The following is a 7,477-nucleotide window of genomic DNA, read 5'->3' as shown; positions in this document are numbered from 1 at the left end:
AACCTCATTCTCTTACAAATTTAATGTGCTGGGCTTGAAGAGCTAGGAATTATTAAGTTAATTAGGCTTGGGCCTCTTTTCCAGTCCTTACAGTATGATATTAGTATTTTAATTGATGTTGTTTGAAATTAGAAGTTGGGTAGAATTTATTTGTTTACAATTATTATTATAATATATATGTGTTTACAAAACACAAAAATATATTTATCAATTTAAGGGGTTTTGAAATGTTTTTTTATTTATTTAATGTTGTGGAATCTCAACAATCCAAGGCCCTTTGGAGCCACTTACCCCTAGAGAGTAAACCACGGATGCACAATTGTTAATAGGTCGAGTTAGTGTTTGACCCATATAGTAAAATACCCTTCAACACAAACTATCACCCCTACTAAATCATATGCATATACATTATAACATATACACATTTATCTTCTAAATCATCAAATATCATACCATGACATGTAGAAAGTTTATTACAAACCATTCTAAAACAAGTCTACATCATTTTGAAATTCTATTATTTCCTACTTAATATATACTAAGCCTCCTATCATATCATCACAATATGAGATTATTTCAAATTCTTCCTTACTTGTACTTATATTTGCAAAATTCAAGTAATATTAAATTTCAAAATAAACTAAGAAAACTTGACAAATAATTAAAGGAAAAGAAAAATTCAACTAAACTAATCCAGATACTATGCACTCACTGGAAAGAAATTCACTGAATTCATTAATTCTAAACAAAATCAAGTAAACCGTTAAACAAATTCCACCAAGCCCACCTAAACGCTATGTATAGTGTCTATTTGGAATCATTATATTTGTCTTCTTCTTTGTTGAAAATGGGTTAATGTACTTGTAATTGAAAAGGTAATGTTTTAAAAAACTTATGACAAACTCACGCCAAAAAAAATTGCGAAAGGAAACACAAACCACCCGTTTCAATTCCTAACGGATTGAAAGATTTCATCTTTGCCTAGAATATCACATCGCATGATAACTAATCTTAGACTCAGAATTTCCAAAGATGCTTAAAGTCTTTTACCATAAAATAGAGATGGAAAACAAAAAACAGAACAAAATATAAAAATAACTCACAAGAACTTTTTTTTTTTTTTTTTTTGAAATAGTTTCAACCTATGACGTCCATTCCCGATAATAGCTATTTATTATTAGATCAAGACATTGATCAATATTTTGTGTGAGCGGGAATTGAACCCCTAATCTCTCACATGCATTTATTAGATGGTTACTACAACATTGTTTCGGTTCTTTTGTTTTGTTTCTTTTTTCTTTTCTTTTTAATATTTTGAAAGTAGATACTATATAGGGTTTTATAAGATTTTTTTTTTTTTTTTTTATTTTTATGGGAGGGTTTATAGGATTCATTTTTTTTTTTAGAAGATTATAGTATTTTAATTGAGTGTGGTAATTCATATTCTTTTATTTGAAATTAACAGATGTGGTATTGTTTCATTGGAGGCTCAATAGCAATGTCGCATAACCTTGTTTCGATGTTTTTTAAGTAGGAAAGAGAGGGCTTTACAGGAGTAACCCTAAGTCCTCAATCTTTTTTAAATCCCTTACTAAGAGCCATTTTAAATTCTTAATTTTACCCTTATGAATTTAGCTCAGCTCGTAAAATCTCTTATCATCAAACAAGAGATTTGGGGGATTTGAACCACACTTAACCTGATTTAAGAGCTAGGTTACTTGGCAATGGGTCACCAGGTGAACTGCAAAGTTAGATAATCAAAAAAATATAAAACTTATTAGTTTGAAAAATCATAAAATAATTGTTTTAAAAAAATCATAAAATAATTATGTAAATTAAAAAAATATAAGGCAAGCCTAAATTATTAACTAAAATTAAGTTTAGAAAACAAGCCAATTAATATTATTCAAACTCAATGTTTCATAAGTAACAACGCTAAAAAATATAAATAAATAAAAATTATGTCATTAAATTTTAGCTAACTCTTTACTAAATAAAATTCTATTGCATTACGTTTCTTAAAATTTTAGAAATAAAAGTATATCTCAAACTTCAAAGTCATAGTGCATATCATATATCCCAATAGATGCTCTAATCCCATGGATTACAATCTAAGCTAACTTGAAATTCTATATATTTTTATTGAAAAGTCCAACATCTACCTCATTATAAAATTTTTGTTTTCACTGTGCTCCAAATTAATTCAGAAAATGTGCAGTGCCCCGCACCATTTAGAATCCTAAATTAAGTGCAATGGCTCTTAATAGCCAATTAGCATAGATTAAGCTAATTTGATGTGTCTGTAAGTGATTGTCGAGTTAGTTATATATATATATATATATATATATATATATATATATATATATATAATGGCAAAACTAGGATTTCAATTCAGGAGGCAAGATTAAAAGATAAGATTAGAAGCGAAATTGATCAAAAAAATATTAGTCGGCATTAATAAAAATATATTTAAAAAATTATATAACAAAAAAACACAAATAATCAATTCATAGATAATAAAAATTAATTCAAGAGATTAATCTATGTAAATAAAGTTTTTTCTAAAAAAAAAACATCTACGTAAAGAAAGTTTAAATATGCAATTTGAAGCAAAAACAATTATAGGAGGGATGAAGGCTAAAATGTAAAGCACACCTTTGAAGTTTGGCTAAAATTTATTTCAATCTTTTAACTTTACTTTCGTTCAATTGAGTTCTCTAAGTTTCAAATTTATTTAATTCATGCCTTCTATCCAATTTTGTTAAAAAATTTTCATTAAAAATATTATTTTCACATGAGAAAAATCTATAAAATATTTATTATTTTATAGATGTTTTAGGTGAGAATTTTTTTTCATTAGTTAATTGCATACTTATTGACAATTTTTTTAACATAATTGAATGAAAAACCTGAATGACTTAGTTGAAGAAATGCAAAGTTAGAGAACTGAAATGAATTTCAATCAAACTTAGAGAGTTCAATTTGCATTTTACCATTTTTTTTTAAAAACCCAATAGCTCAAGCTAGCTATTTCCCCCTAAATTCCTAGGTACTTTGTGCATGAAAAGATATCAATTCAGTTACAAGACTTTTTGAGTTAAAGGAGTCTAAAAAAAAAATTGGTTTGGTATGTGATTTTTTTTTTTTTTTTTTTTTTTTTTTTTTTTAACTTAGGAAGTGTTGCAATATGAAAAATAATAATAATAATAATAAATAAATAAATAATTTCAATTATTGTGAAAGACCAAGTGTCATGAGGCAATTTGTAGATTATCTCTTTTTTTTTTTTTTGGTTGAAAAACAGGTAGAAATTGTATATTGCATTGTAATCTAAATAACATGGTACATAAAGTATTTGTCCTAAAAGTATATTCCCTCCCAGCTTTCCACAACTTCAAGATAACGACAATAAGATTAAGAAATATTTCAACGTGGCTACTGATCAGACCCTTCAAGAATTAATAATGTTTCATATACCAACGTCGAACGCAAACTGCAGTACTAGCTTTGGATAACCACCATCAAGTATGAAATCTGTAAATCAAAGTAAGACACGTGGACCAAGTTATCATGCATGATTTAATACCCTATAACGGGCCATGCAAATTAAAGGCCAATCCTCATCTCATTTCGTTATCACCTCTAAAAGGAAGTTAGAAAACAAAAAACTCTCTATATAAGCTCTCTCTCCGTCTTTACCCTCGGGTCCTTCATTTCTTAACAAGGTTTCCACCACAAGTTCATGCTAAAGTGATTCTAGCTCCACTTGCCTCAAAGAACCCTAAGCTAAGGTGAGAAAAATCTAGGTTTAAACTCTTTTAACCATGAATTTTGATGAAATTATTAGTTGGTTGTTGTTTGCGTTTGAGAAATTTCTTGTAGAAACTGTTTTCTAATGGACGTTGCTGTGAAGTTAAGTAGCTACCTGAATTTACATGTGGGTGTGGTGATTTCCCAAGAATATGGCCTGCTTGTATGATTTGATTTGAAAGTTAAAACCTATGCTTGCATGTACTCTTAGACGATAGATTAAGGCAAAATATGTTCTGGGTAAGTGTTTAAATGAGTAAAATGACTAAATGAACTTATGAAATGGCTAATTTATGTGCGGCATGTGTAGTTGATTGAGTGATTTGAGCTTATGCATTTCATATACTTGTTAAAAGTTGTGCTAATCTGTTGAGTTATTTGATAATTTAAAGTTCTTAAATTTTCTATGACAACCATGGAAACAGTATATTGAGGGTTATTACATCGTGTGTCTAGCATATGGTTATGAAATTTCAAATGAGGATAAGGCCTTTTGAGGACACTTAGTGAATTTACAAGAAAACTCCACAAAACTGTTGACAGGGAAGTTTTTGTGCGTACAACATGAAAAATTATGTAATAAAGTGTATACTGTAACTTTGGATGTCTAGAGTAGTTTAAATGAAACCTAAAACTCATATCTTTGCAATGGAAGGTTTCCTACGAATTGGATGAGTATAAAATTATAATACAATTTCTAATTTGACTAAAATTCTGTTAGGACGGCAGATTTGAGTAAGATGGCTTGTATGATATTTTATAAATTATGGATTTATGCTTTGGCTCTGAAAAATTCTTGGAAAGTACTAGATATCCATAGTAGTCACTTTGGAAATTGGCATGAAATTTGGATGTAATTTGATAGCCCATTTAGAATTTTGTAAGTGAAGTCTACCCTGCTGGAATAGGCAGTAAACATCAAGTGACATACCTAACTTTGGGGATTTATTTCCATAGCTAAAATGAATGAAGTGAGCTGTAAATTGTTATGCTCATCATTTGGTATGTCTAGAACCTAGATAAATTTTGAAATGCCTTGGTTATGTTGTTTAATACACATATGATAAATTGTAAATGCTGCAACTACAGTTTCTGTTTAGTGCACAGCTTTGCAATCGTTTGATGGTTGACTGATTCTTGCCATGTTGGTTGATTGGGATGTCTTAAACATATTGTGTGGGGTTATTAGGGGCTTAGGACAGATTGGAATAGTGATAATTGAAGAAATTAGATTAGGTATTAATCAATGAGATATATGCCAAGGGTTGTGGTTAACTTGAGTTATGTTGCAAAGTTAGTAATTAGCCTTTGCTATCGGTCTAGGAGGAGTCACGGAAGATAGGTGAAGGATGTGGACTTGCTTGAGACTCTTGATTGATCCAACTGCTTATCCAAATAAGGGACTATGCTATGAAAATTTAATAGTCCATATTTTTAGTATATGGATATATTATTATCAATGCTCAAGTAAACTCAAATTTTATACTTGTTTACGAAAGAGTATTATGCATTGATTGAAAAACAAACTTTGAAAGATTACAATTATGACATTCTTTAAAAACCAGTTGTAGTCTTGTAGATATGCCATGAACTTTGGCCTAGTAAGGCAAGAGAGAGATTCAAAGACAAAAGCATGATTCATTTTATAAACACAAAAATAGTTTTGAGTTTGATGGCCTTGTAGATTGACAACCTAAGCCACGAGGGGACTGTGTTCTTGTAGACTTGCAACCTAGTCCACGAAGGGTTATATTCCTTGTAGACTGACAAGCCTTTAGGGCACAAAGGATTGTATTCCTTGTAGATTAGCAACCCCTAGGTCATGAGGGTTGTATTCCTTGTAGACTAGCAACCCCTATGCCACAAAGGGATCTTCAGGTCTTTGTAGACTGGCAACCCCAGCCACGAGAGGCTCGATGGATCTCTAATGATTGGCAACCAGATCATTAGGGGCCATGTTTTTAGATAACAGTACAATTACATGTTCCTTGTAGTTTTTCTAGTATTATGCAACAGTATGAGATCTATCTTTCTCTAGATCATATTATGGAATATGTTATGTTTATATATGAATGGAATCATGCTATATGTTTCAGTTTTTAGCCATTATAATATGCCTTCAAAATTATTAGAAATTATGTTCATTAGTACAAAATCCATATTTTTAGAAAGCTCATGAAAATATTTATTTTAAAACTAACTTTGTATAAGCAATTTATATCCATGTGAGAATATTTTGTTTATCATGCAATCATGCATGCTATTAAATCTTCCATGTCATGCCTCCCTTACTGAGCAAGTTGATTGCTTAGATTTGTAGGATATTCTTTAGTGCAGCCAAGAGTCTCAACATGGAGAAGCAGAATTTTGTATATGGAGTTAGTAGTAGCTATTTGATGGTTTGATGTATAAGAGACAGAAGGGTTGTATATGCATAGATAGTCTTCCACTGTATCTAATGTTATTATATCCGCATGATGTTATGTTTTTTTTAAATAGCTTATAGATGCTCTAATGAATTCCAGTAGGTGGATAAGTTACCCATATTTTGTTAAGGAGTGTGTTATAATATTAGAAGTTTCCAACTATGAAATGGCAAGAAATTTAAGTTGTTAACATGTTAATTTAGTTAAGTTTAATGATAACTCCATAGTAAGTTAATGTAACAGCATCATGTAAAGCATAGAAAAAAAAAACTTATGTTCCTTTCAATTGTTTTGTGTTAATATCATGCACAAGTTTGGTATTAGCATGTTGGTCCATCTCAGATCGAGGTGTGAAAAAATGGTACTGAACCTATAAAGGTAGTTTTATTCAAAATTACAAAATTGGTTGGGTCAAAACAACCCATCCAGTTTACAAAAAAACACTGTTGGGTTTTACCCGTTCAATTGCATAAGTGATCCAATTAAACAATTAGACCGGTTTAGGTATTGGTTCATTGCCCTATCCATCTGATTGGCCAGGCCGGGTATAATAACTTAATAACAAATGCATCAATCAAAAGACAACTTACCCTTTGACGTGATTTGCTGACCTGGGTTGCATTGACTTGATGTTGCTAACCTTATATGCACTGACATGGGTTGCGCAGGTTGACTTGATGTTGCTAGCTTCACTGGTTAAGCTGAAGCTGTCGGTTTGGTCTCCATTAGTTGACTTGCTGAGCATTGATTTTTGGAACCTATTCCTTATTATTAGGTACTTACAACTTTCCTTCTTGTTGCTATGTTTAGTTTCAAACCTGCCCTTATCAAAATAGTGAGCTATACATAATATTATGGTTTGTTTTTAATACAATATTCTGAATTGTTAATCTCTTTCCACTATTGGGTACTTCATATTTCTTTCCTTAGCTACTACATCATTTCCTTGCACAATGGAACTTTCTCTTACTTGCATTTCTACTCCTTATAAGAACTACTATGAAGTAGTCGATATTTCTTTACTATGCCATAGCTCTATTTTTTTTTTTGGTCATTCCTGCCTTTCATTCTTTGTTGCTGTTGGTGGGTTGGTGAATATACGCTCTTTTAGCCTTATAGTTTTTGGTGATTCTAGAAATATTTAATCTGCATCTGTTGGGTGCTTGAACTTTTTTACATGTGATTTATTTTGTTCTTCGTTTATGGAGATGATTGAAAATCTCCATCTTTGGGGTATTTCT

The 7,477-nt window shown here is 30.6% G+C and overlaps 2 protein-coding genes across 21 annotated transcripts in view; both read left to right on the top strand.

The window, feature by feature from the left end:
* The first annotated feature begins 3,654 nt into the window (after nucleotides 1-3,654).
* The window catches only part of LOC126717088 (cysteine synthase-like), an 80,296-nt gene continuing 76,473 nt past the window's right edge, over nucleotides 3,655-7,477 (top strand). For 14 of the 19 annotated variants that reach the window (XR_007652419.1, XR_007652422.1, XR_007652417.1 and 11 more), the window contains exon 1: nucleotides 6,931-7,011. The gene's annotated coding sequence lies outside the window, so the exon portion shown is untranslated. Of the gene's footprint in view, nucleotides 3,792-6,902; nucleotides 7,012-7,477 lie in introns of those variants that run through there. The other 5 variants (XM_050418312.1, XM_050418310.1, XM_050418306.1 and 2 more) reach the window with 5 other exon arrangements.
* Nucleotides 3,656-7,477, top strand: part of LOC126717091 (cysteine synthase-like) — an 80,622-nt gene continuing 76,800 nt past the window's right edge. Inside the window, exon 1 of one of the 2 annotated variants that reach the window (XM_050418315.1) lies at nucleotides 3,656-3,791. The gene's annotated coding sequence lies outside the window, so the exon portion shown is untranslated. The remainder of the gene's footprint in view (nucleotides 3,792-7,477) is intronic. The other variant, XM_050418314.1, reaches the window with a different exon arrangement.

This window comes from Quercus robur, chromosome 3, assembly GCF_932294415.1.
Source record: "Quercus robur chromosome 3, dhQueRobu3.1, whole genome shotgun sequence".
NCBI lineage: Eukaryota > Viridiplantae > Streptophyta > Magnoliopsida > Fagales > Fagaceae > Quercus > Quercus robur.
The sequence above is the reverse complement of the archived record's forward strand: the minus strand, read 5'-3'. Positions and strand labels throughout refer to the sequence as shown.